General features: G+C 38.5%; 1 pseudogene; it reads left to right on the forward strand.

The window, feature by feature from the left end:
- The first annotated feature begins 291 nt into the window (after positions 1-291).
- Positions 292-11,163, forward strand: LOC110935412 (annotated as a pseudogene).
- Positions 11,164-12,431: the final 1,268 nt, after the last annotated feature.

The raw sequence follows: 12,431 nt of genomic DNA on the forward strand, positions 1-12,431 counted from the left end.
TTGCAATAATGAACTCGAAAATGGTGTTCCTGTGATTAACCCTGGGTCGTCGGAAGCTCCAATTGCAGGTGCGGAGGGGCTATTCAACCCACAATTGAATTCGGTGTTTCAAGAGGATATTAGCGGTGATGATGCAGGAGATGTGCAAAATAGGTCAGATCTACAACGTATGATTTCAGAAGAGACTCAGGCTACAATCCAGATTGGGGCTCTTATTGGGGTAGATCTAAATGGTTTCGCAAACGAGACTGAGAAGCTTGTTGCTGATGAAGGTGTCACAATCGGTTTCCAATGAATTGTCTGTCTATCAATTTGAGGGGGATCCGGAACAGTCGGAAATCGGACTGGATCCGTGGTCTTAAAACAGGTTATGGCATTCACTTTCTCGCTATTCAGGAAACGAAACTTCAAGATTCCGAATCATTCAGGTTCAATCAATTCTGGGGAAGGGCGGAGTTCAAATTAGCAGTGGTGAATTCACAAGGCAGATCGGGGGGGTTGGCTTGCTTATGGTGTCCGTCTGTTTTCAGGTGCGTAGACGTTATTTATAACAGATCATTTATTAGTGTCTCGGGGTTCCTTGTCCATTCCGGTAGTAGGATCAATTTTATGAACGTTTATGCCCCTAATGATGCGGTTAGTAGACGTGCACTTTGGTTGGAGATTTTGGATGTTAGAAACTCGGCTCAAGGTTTATGGGTAATGATGGGCGATTTTAACGAGGTTCGGGATGAGAATGAGCGAATGAATTCCGAATTTATAGATTCTAATGCTGCCGCGTTTAATCAGTTTATATTATCAGCTGGGTTGGTGGAATACAATATGGGCGGGGGCAATTTCACGTATATGTCGGATAATGGTAAAAAGCTTAGCAAACTGGATCGGTTTCTTGTATGCTTGGGGTTTAGGGAGCAATGGCCTAATGCAACGGTGCTTGCATTAGAGAGAGGAGCGTCTGATCATCGGCCAATTGTTTTATCCACTGTCCAGTCGGATTTTGGTCATACCCCTTTCCGGTTTTTCAACTCTTGGTTCGAATATAATGGCTTTCTGGATTTCGTGCTACAGCAGTGTGGAGAGTTCTCTTTTTCGGGGCCAGGAGATCTTGCTTTAGCAATTAAGTTGCGATGGTTGAAAAACAAAATCAAAGCGTGGCTGAAAATGGAAAAAGCTAGGAAAGAGGGTATTTATAGTGATAAAAAAAGTAGACTGGCTAGCATTGAACGCTTGGCGGAAGAAAGGCTATTATTGGACGGGGAATTGGCTGAAAGAGCGGATTGTAGGAATTATATGGCCGAATTTGATAGAATCACCCAGTTGGATCTTAGACAGAAATCGAGATCGAAGTGGGCTATTGATGGGGATGAAAACTCTGCCTACTTCCACCATATTATAAACTCGAATATTAGTTCCAATAGATTAAACGGGCTCATGATTGATGGGGTTTGGGTTACGAATCCTTTACTGATGAAGAATTCGTTATTTGAGTTTTTTGCCAGCCAGTTTACGGAACCGATGCCGGTCCGGCCAGTTTTGTCTTGTCCGAACTTAGCGTCCATTTCAGATGAGGAGTCTTCGAGTTTGGAATGCCCATTTACTCTGGAGGAAATTAAAGCGGCTGTATGGGATTGTGATGGGGATCGGGCTCCGGGTCCAGATGGCTTCAACTTTAAGTTCATCAAAAGGTGTTGGTCAGGCTTTCGTGAGGATTTATTGAAGTTGTTCAATAAATTCTATGAAGATGGTTCCCTTAATCAGTGTTGTTCCTCATCCTTTATCGCCTTGATTCCAAAAATTAAAGATCCGGTGGGGCCGTCCGATTTTCGACCTATTAGTTTAATTGGGGTTATTAATAAAGTCATTTCTAAGGTCCTGGTCAATCGACTGAAAAAAGTGGTGGGGGGTTTGATTTCAGAAGAGCAGTCTGCTTTCCTGGCCGGTAGGAATATTATGGATGGTCCTATGGTCCTCAATGAAGTTTTCAGTTGGTTAAAGAAGTCTAGACGGCGTGGGATGTTCTTTAAAGTGGATATTAGTAAGGCGTACGACTCAGTGAATTGGAAGTTTCTTGACTCGATCATGTCTCAAATGAATTTTCCGAGAAGGTGGCGAGCATGGGTGATGGCTACGTTATATTCAGCTAAGGCCTCGGTTCTAGTGAATGGTTCACCGACGAGGGAATTTCTATGTTCCCGGGGGCTCCGGCAAGGGGATCCTCTGTCTCCTTTTTTGTTTGTAATCGTTATGGAGGCCCTATCAAAAATTATGGAAAAAGCGGTTTCACTTGGGCTATTTAATGGGTTAAAAGTCACCAATGATGGTCCTATCTTATCACACTTATTATACGCGGATGATGCAATGTTCGTGGGGGAATGGTCGGTTTCGAGTATTAATAATCTCAAGCGTATGTTGAGATGCTTCTACCTAGTCTCTGGATTGAAAGTAAACTTGGCCAAATGTAGCATCTTTGGTGTGGGAGTGAATGAAGAAGATGTCCAAAATATGGCCCAATTACTGAATTGTAAACAAGGTACGTTTCCGTTCAAACATCTTGGTTTAATGGTTGGCGCGAACATGAACTTAGCTCGGAACTGGAAGCCGGTGATCGAACTTTTCAGAAATAGGCTATCAATATGGAAAGCTAAAACGCTGTCATATGGAGGGAGAATAACCTTGATAAAATCAGTGTTAAACGCGTTACCGACTTATTACCTATCTCTGTTTAAAGCCCCAGTAAAAGTCCTAGATGTTTTGGATAAAATTAGAAGAGTTTTCTTTTGGGGCGGTTCAGAAGAGAAAGCCAAGATGAACTGGGTGGCGTGGGAAAAAACAATTGCTCCTATCGAATTTGGGGGTTTGGGATTTGGTTCACTTAGAGACGCTAACCTTGCGATGTTGGCAAAATGGTGGTGGCGTTTTAAAACAGAGAAAAAAAGTTTGTGGCGACGGGTTGTATGGTCAATTCACCACAATTCAAGGGCATGGAAGGACATTCCAGTCAAGGTGTCAGTTGCGGGTCCTTGGAAAAATATGTATAGTATTTGGCAGCCGTTGCTATCGGCTAATATTGACCTCAAATCTGCGTTCTCGGCAGTTGTTGGCGACGGAAAAAATACTTGCTTTTGGTTGGATAGTTGGGCTGAGTCGACTCCGTTTTACCTAATGTTCCCTGAATTATTCCATGAAGAAACCGTCAAGGACTGCTTGGTACAAGACCGATGGGCCGCTGGTACCTCTGGGCCTGTTTTTAACTGGGCCTGGGCTCGTCCGGTTCTAGACTCCATTGCTGCGTCCCAACTGCAGTTGTTACAGCAGGTATTAAGTGTCCGGGTTGGGTCAGTGGGGGCAGATCGCTGGATTTGGAAGCATGACGGCAGTGGGGTGTTTAATGTTGCAAGTGTTAAAAGCATTCTTAGTTCTGTTAACCGGACAAGGCCTTCTAATGTTTTTGAATGGAACAACTGGGTCCCGAAAAAGGTCAGCATTGTTGCCTGGCGGGCAGAAATGGAACGGTTGCCAACGAGATGTGCTTTGGCTGTTCGGAACGTCCCGGTCTCGAGCCAAATGTGTGTGATTTGTGGTGACTATGCTGAATCTAGTGATCATATTTTTGTCTCGTGCTCTTTTGCTCAGATGATTTGGCAAATTTTGGCGAACTGGTGCGGGATTCCTCCTATCTATGCGTTTGGTATAAAGGATTTGCTTTCGTTGCACTCTTCAAGTTCGGGTTCGAGGAGGAAGCGGAAAGTCATTCATGCTGTTATTCTTGTAGCTTTTTGGAGTATATGGAAGTCAAGGAATGATGCCGTATTCCGACAGGAGGTACCAAATGTTTCGAAGTCTATGGAGGAAATCAAATCGGTGGCGTTCCTATGGGTGAAGAATCGTTCAAAAGTGGGGGCTTTATCTTGGGAGGATTGGTGTCGGTTCAAACTAGATGCTATGATTTGATGTAAAGTTTTTGGTTTGTTTTGTTTGGTGATAAACGCTGTATTTTGGTTTGTAGCATCTTGCTACTATTAATAAAATTTTCTGTCGGCCGTTCAAAAAAAAACTATGGAATTAAAGAAGCAACAAGGATCATGGGTCGGTGGGCTTAGGGATTAACAAAACGAAGTCGGCTATATGATTAAGCCCAGCGACATGCGGGGATTGTTGGTGTTGGCTACGCGACGCGCGGCTAAAAGGTTTTATGGGAAACGTGTTTACGGCGAAAACTAGGTTTTTAAAAGATGCTTTTCATAATTTAAAACATCAGCTGTGACATGCATGTAAGGGCGGACAAGCCGTCCCGTGATAGCACCTCCATCACTCGTGGAATGTAAGGGAACCTCGCCGCCACCCCTTTTTATGACTCGTGAACTTTATAATGCGTTGAGATTTTCACGCGTGAAGAACATGCAATTTAGTTTTGTTTTTTTTTTTATGATTTTGATAGCGTGTGGTGAGTGATGGGCATTTCCACTAAAAACCATCACTAGTGATGAAATAAAACTCGATGACATGACGGAAATTGATTGGATGTTATGAGTGACGAGTAAGTGGTAAGTGATGAGCGCCCCTACCCTAAAAGGGACGAAAGAAGGCATCAATTTCGGGGGCCCCGTTTTTCTCGACCTGTTTGCTGTAACCAACCTCGTTTACAAATTACACCAAAACAAGCCACTCAAATACTGCAAGAATTACATATCAACCACAAAGTATAACGTAATTACTTTTTTACCAAAAGCCCTCTTCGAGCAATTCAGACGTGTGGCAAATGTGTATTTCCTCTTAGCTGCATGCCTATCATTGACACCCGTTTCACCCTTTTCGGCTTATAGCATGATTGCACCGTTAGCTTTTGTTATCGGGCTCAGTATGGCTAAAGAAGCGGTTGAAAACTGGCATCGGTTCATGCAAGACATGAAGGTAAATTTGAGGAAAGTCAGGGTTCATAACGGGGAAGGTGTGTTTTCGTTAAAACCATGGATGAATATACGTGTCGGGGATGTCGTAAAAGTGGAAAAAGATCAGTTTTTTCCCGCTGATTTATTGTTATTGTCCTCAAGCTACGAAGACGGGATTTGTTATGTCGAAACTATGAATTTAGACGGTGAGACGAATCTAAAAGTTAAAAGATCGTTAGAAACAACTTTATCTTTAGACGATGATTCCAGTTTCAAAGATTTTAGAGGAACGATTACATGTGAGGATCCGAATCCGAATCTTTATACGTTTGTTGGCAATTTGGATTACGAACGACAAGTGTTCCCACTCGATCCTAGTCAGATACTGCTTCGGGATTCGAAGCTAAGAAACACGGGCCATGTTTACGGGGTGGTGATATTTTCGGGTCACGATAGTAAAGTGATGCAAAACGCTACAAAATCACCTTCAAAAAGGAGTACGATCGAGAAACAAATGGACAAAATTATTTATGTCCTTTTTACCCTTTTGGTGTTGATTTCGTTGATAAGCTCGATCGGTTTTGCTATCAAGACAAAGACGCAAATGCCAAGTTGGTGGTACCTGCGGGCGCCGGATCATGAGAGCTTATACGATCCTGCAAATGCTTCACGATCGGGGTTTTATCATTTGATTACCGCTTTAATTCTTTACGGGTATTTGATACCGATCTCACTTTACGTTTCTATTGAGCTCGTGAAGGTTTTACAAGCGGTTTTTATAAATCAAGATATAAACATGTATGACGAAGAAACGGGTACTCCAGCTCAAGCCCGTACCTCGAATTTAAATGAAGAACTGGGGATGGTGGACACTATTTTATCGGATAAAACCGGGACGTTAACGTGTAATCAAATGGATTTTCTAAAGTGCTCGATTGCAGGGGTCCCGTATGGCGTACGATCTAGTGAAGTCGAGGTGGCGGCCGCCAATCAAATGGCTTTGGATCTTGAAGGGCATGGTGGACATTCCGCGAGGTCTAGTGGACAACACGGGCCGGAAATCGAGTTACAGGCATTAACGGGTTCTAAAGATAGTTTGGGATCACCGATCAAGGGTTTTAGTTTTGATGATAGTCGATTAATGAATGGGAATTGGGCCCAAGAGGCGAATCGCGATGTTATATTGTTGTTTTTTAGGGTTCTTGCTCTTTGTCACACTGCGATTCCCGAGTTTAACGAAGAAACTGATAGTTATAGTTATGAGGCTGAATCGCCTGACGAAGGTGCGTTTCTTGTGGCTGCAAGAGAATTCGGGTTTGAATTTTGTAGAAGAACGCAATCGAGCATATTTGTTCGTGAGAGGAATCCTTCTTCTCAAGAATTTGTTGAAAGGTTCGGAAATGCTTTTTGATTATATTAATGTTGTTAGATAACTATTATAGTAGTAGGCAAAAGATCAAATACAAATAATCTTAACATACTAAACATACAAATTGAAGGAAAACTCAAAAAGACAAGGTGGCATTTTTGTAATTACCACCAACTATTAAAGTTACTATACAAATGTGAACTCAACCAAAAATACCTAAAAAACACAAATTTTTTTTTTTAACATTTTTTATTAAAAAATCGCTACATTTCGTTAGCAAAAAAAAAAAAGTAGCGATTTTTTAATAAAAAATGTTAAAAAAATAAAATAAAATAATTTGTGTTTTTTTTTAGATTTTTTTAGGTTTTTTGGGGGTTTAGTTTTTAGCATTTTAGCTTGGGTGGGGGGGGGGGGTTAAGTTTTTTTAGGTATATTTGTAGAGTAACTTTGATAGTTATTGATAATTACAAAAATGCCACCTTGTCTTTTTGAGTTTTCCTTCAATTTGTATGTTTAGTATGTTAAAATTATTTGTACAAGAACTTTACCCTATAGTAGTAACCACATTGAATGATGAGTAAATTATCGAAAAAAGAACCTAAAAGAGGATAAAAACTGTAAGTGGGTCAACATGACCCGTGTTGACCCGTTACACCCCCTCCCGAGCCCCCCTCCTTTCCACTTTTAACTTTTTGTAACATTTGATTTGCATGTTATTTCTAGGGAGTTTAAACTTCTAAATCTTTTGGATTTTACGAGTAAAAGAAAACGGATGTCGGTTATCGTTCAGGACGAGACCGGACAAATTCTTTTATTGTGCAAAGGCGCCGACAGGTCGGTTTCTTGATTTCAATTTCAACACACACATCCACATGCACACTAAATACATTTTATTTATTTATTTATTTATTTTTGCAGCATAATCTTTGAACGTTTAGCAAAAACTGGAAGAAGGTTCGAGGAGGCTACCACAAAGCATTTAAATGATTACGGGGAAGCCGGTTTACGTACGCTTGCGCTTGCGTATAAAAAACTTGAAGAATCCGAGTACGTATCATGGAACGAGGAATTTACAAAAGCAAAAACTGCCATTGGTGGTGACAGGGAGGCGATGCTTGAACGCGTTTCGGACATGATGGAAAAAGATTTGATTCTTGTCGGTGCAACCGCTGTCGAAGATAAGCTGCAACCAGGGGTATCAAATTATTCTTTTTACCGTTATGTCATTATTTTTGAACTTTTTATTATTTTGTTAGTTCTAAATAAATTCTTTTTACGTGTATAGGTGCCTCAATGTATCGATAAATTAGCACAAGCTGGTCTTAAGATATGGGTATTAACAGGGGATAAAATGGAAACCGCAATCAACATAGGGTAACGTCTCTCGCCCTTTTTAACTTGATTATCGTGAATAAAAGTTGTTTTCGAGTATTTTTGTGTAGGATTAATTTCATAATAATGTCTCTCGCCCTTTAAATGGTATATATAAGATATTTAGCTTATTTATGTTTTTTTTTAATATATAGAAGTATATATATTAATATATATAGACAATAAACACTATGAAATTGCCCTTTGTGTAAAACTTTTTTTTTTTTTTTTTAAAGATTAACCATAATACCTTATCTTGGTTGGTGTAGGTTTGCATGCAGTTTACTTCGTCAGGGCATGAAGCAAATATGTATATCAACAAATGTCGACATTCTAAAACAAGATTCCAAAAAGGTACGTATTATCGTTATTAAAATTAAATTGCTGAACTGATTGAAATAAGAACAAACTTTACAATTCTACTTAACTACATAGCTAGTTAAAGAAAAACCATCTTTTATACTAGAGTAAATTACGTTTTTGGCCTCTGTGGTTATATCACTTTTACTATATTAGCCCAAAATAAGAATTTTTAACATACCTGCCCCCATGGTCTCTATAACTAACCATTTTGGCCCCTAAGTCTAACCATTTTAGCCCTCATGGTCTCTATAACTAACCATTTTGGCCCCCATGATCTCTAGACTTAGGGGCCAAAATGGTTAGTTATAGAAACCATGAGGGCAGATATGTTAAAAATTCTTATTTTGGGCTAATATAGTAAAAGTGATATAACCACAGGGGCCAAAAACGTAATTTACTCTTTATACTAAATTTGATATATTTAGTGTTTCAAAAGGGTAAATATAATATGATGAAATTAACATAATATTTACTAAATTTTGAACTTTAATAAGGATATCTGCAACTTTGATTTCATTTGTAGAATACAGTTAATTCTTAATTTTTTAATGTTATTTTATTATGATCAGGCTGTGAAGGAGAACATTGAATTGCAAATCACTAATGCAACTCAAATGATTAAGCTTGAAAAGGACCCACATGCTGCATTTGCGTTGATTATCGATGGAAAGACTTTAACTTACGCTTTAGAGGAAGATTTGAAACAGGATTTCTTGAATTTAGCGGTTGATTGTGCTTCTGTTATATGTTGTCGTGTTTCTCCTAAACAAAAAGCCATGGTAAGATCATGATACATAGACGCGTCATTTTAAATTATTATTTTTTTCTTAGTCTTTTATTGTCGTCTTGACGTTAGGTTACAAGATTGGTGAAAGAAGGCACGGGGAAAACGACTTTAGCTATTGGAGACGGTGCGAATGATGTCGGAATGATTCAAGAAGCGGATATTGGTGTCGGAATAAGCGGCGTTGAAGGAATGCAGGTCTGTGTATGATTATATGTGCTTGGTTTTTTTTTTTTTTTTTTTTTTTTTTTTGCAATTGGCTTACAAAGTTTATGATTATATGTGCAGGCTGTGATGGCTAGTGATTTTGCTATTGCACAGTTTCGGTTTCTTGAAAGGCTTCTAGTTGTACACGGTCACTGGTGTTATAAAAGAATTGCTCAAATGGTATATATATCTACAGTTCCGGTTTCTTGAGTGGGACCCACAGTCACATCTTTGTTTCTTTAATGCTATATAAACGGTCACAAGAGAATGAGTTAAATGCCGAACAAAATTTGACTGTTATTTGTTAACGTATATATATTTTTTTGTTTATTACTGACAACGATTCTTTGCAACAGATATGCTATTTCTTCTACAAAAACATTGCGTTTGGGCTTACATTGTTCTACTTCGAGGCATTCACCGGCTTCTCGGGCCAATCAGTGTACGATGATTGGTATATGCTTTTATTCAACGTTGTTCTTACGTCATTGCCCGTGATTGCACTTGGCGTTTTTGAACAAGATGTTTCTTCCGAGATCTGCTTACAGGTTAGCTTTTCATTCCTAAAGTACAATTAAAATGTCTCGTTAATTAGTACCCACAATTTTTATTTTTTCCCCTCAACTTTCAATAGTGACATGTACACTCCCTCAACTTTCTAAAACTTCGTAATATGTCATTTTGACCCCTTTGAGTTAATAAAGTTTCAAGTTCACCCCCGTACTTTCATTCTTTAACTTGAAAATTTTATGTACGAGTCGGTATCAATTCAAGCTGGTTTAACTTTATGTTCAAGTTGGTAATTTTTTTTTTCGGAAACGAGTCAGGTCAAATATTATACGTTTTCATGCTTATAATACATACGTTTTTTTTTTGGGAAAATGAGCTGGTTGAAATATAATACGTTTTCATGCTTTTTATATGCCTTTTCGGTTGGTTTACGTTTTGACGTAAACTTTTTCGGAAACAAGTCTTTTCAAATATGATACGTTTTCATTCGACGATATAAATTCGAGTTACTGTATGTTTCAACATCGCCGCAAATGAAACATCCTAAATGGGCCAATCATTTTTATAAGTTTAAATACTCAAATCAATTTACACGACTTCTTGTTATTATTATTATTATCATTATTATTATTATTATTATTATTATTATTATTATTATATAATGCTCGAATTAAATTGTTATTATCGTACAAAGTTAATAGTGTAAAAATTTTATAATATATGTACATACTTACGCCTCTTTATGACCACTGCAGTTTCCAGCACTATATCAACAAGGACCAAAAAACCTATTTTTCGACTGGTACCGAATATTCGGGTGGATGGGAAACGGGCTGTATTGTTCGCTAATCGTCTTTTTCCTCAACATAATAATATTCTACGACCAAGCTTTTCGGGCAGGCGGGCAGACAGCCGACATGACCGTGTTGGGGACCGCGATGTTCACATGTGTCATCTACGCAGTAAACTGCCAAATCGCCCTCACGATGAGTCACTTCACTTGGATACAACACTTTCTAATCGGTTTCAGTATCATTGCATGGTACGTGTTTCTAATACTATACGGTATGATGCCTCCGGAATATTCTGGAAACGCTTTTAGAATCTTTGTGGAAGCACTTGCACCCGCCCCGTTATTCTGGTTGACCACGATTTTAGTGACGGTTGCGTGTAATCTCCCGTATTTGGCGCATATTTCTTTTCAAAGATCTTTTAGTCCGATGGATCATCATATTATTCAAGAAATTAAATATTATAAAAAAGACGTTGAGGATCGACATATGTGGACCCGCGAAAGATCAAAAGCTAGACAAGAAACGAAGATCGGGTTTACTGCACGAGTTGATGCAAAGATTAGACATTTTAAACAAATGTTGCAGAAGAAATCGTCGGTTTTGAGTCCTCGTGTTGCTTTGGCTGCCACAAGAACATAGTATTTTTTTTTTTTTTTTAAATTTCTTTGGTCTTTTTTAAAGGTGTTAATCATGCTTATAGTTAAGTGTAGGGTTGTCTGTATTTTATTTTTTTTTAATTTTTTTGGTGCTTACTGGTTTTTTGATTTGTTCTTGTAATATGGGGAAAGTATAGGGTGACATTGGTATGTTAGAATTTTACAAGGGCTGTTTTGCTAAGTGGAAATGGCTAATATTCACATGCGTTGACTTTGACTATTTTTTGCAATGTTTCTTCTCTTAACTATTTTGGAATTCAAAATGTGATAGAAGGTTTCAAAATGTGATAGAAGGTATAAAAGAAGAATCATATGATTATGTGATAGAAAGATCAAAATTTAAAGCTATTTCGCGACAACAATGGTGGGATTTCAACTTTATAGCATAGTACTCTGGATGTAATTTTGTTTGTTTTCGTTTTCCTTGTTCTGTAATGACAATCGGTGGCTCTCAGTTCCTGACTAAAAGCTTTCGATTCTTGTTTGGTTGAAATACAGTCCCGTTTGCTATTAAAAAAAAAACTATTTTGGAATTCTTTGCAGAATGTTTTGGACCTGACTATCTATCATTGTTATAAGAGTAAACTGCATTTGCAACCCTATTTAGAAAATTCGTCAATTTAACACCACGACGTTTCATAAAAGCATCAATGTACCCCTTGCTATATAAGCAGTTCACGTCATCAAAAGTTTGACTTACCACATAAGCAGTCTATTGTAGCAACACTTTGACTTTTTGCCACATAAGCAGTCCACGTCAGCCAAACTGATTGGCTTAACTTTTAGTTAGTACAGGATGGGTTGACCCTTGACTAAAACCGTCAACCATGGAAACCGTCGCACCCTGGAAGACAAAAAACCGAAGCCCATGATGCTGCCCTAATTACTCCATCACTTTAGTTTCTTCATCACGGTGTCACCGGAGGTTGGTTGTTGCAAGAAAGGTGGTTGAGACTCGAGAGGTTGTTGTAGCACAGGACATCTTAAATTTAGGTGTTGGTTCACGGTAGTTTTACAAAATAAAATAAATTTGCTAATAGTCTAGTTTTTTGAATGAAAGGATACAAAAGGTTTTAACTTGGTGATCACATTTGGTCCATCAGGTTTTTTTTTTTTACTCTCTTGACTTTCTAATACGTGTTGATATAAATTTAACTTTGTCTATGTTTCACGTTAATTGAGTCACTTGGTGTTAAAAATTCATGCTTTTGTTTACATCGTTTTTCGGTTTTGGTCGTTGTTTAGTTGCTACTTAGCACGGTTTTACTCTCTTGCCCTGCAACGCTGGTAACACGATTTTACGACCCCACCCTGCAACACACGGGCTTACGACTTGTTATATATAATTAACTATGTATCATGAGTAGTTTTGTCATTTGATTGATATATAGATCGGTAGACCAATAAGTGAATGCCACATGACATTCACCAACTCTTATTTTTTATTTCTCACAGTGTAACTACTAGATATATATCACCTATGCACAA

Source organism: Helianthus annuus, chromosome 4 (assembly GCF_002127325.2).
Source record: "Helianthus annuus cultivar XRQ/B chromosome 4, HanXRQr2.0-SUNRISE, whole genome shotgun sequence".
Lineage (NCBI taxonomy): Eukaryota > Viridiplantae > Streptophyta > Magnoliopsida > Asterales > Asteraceae > Helianthus > Helianthus annuus.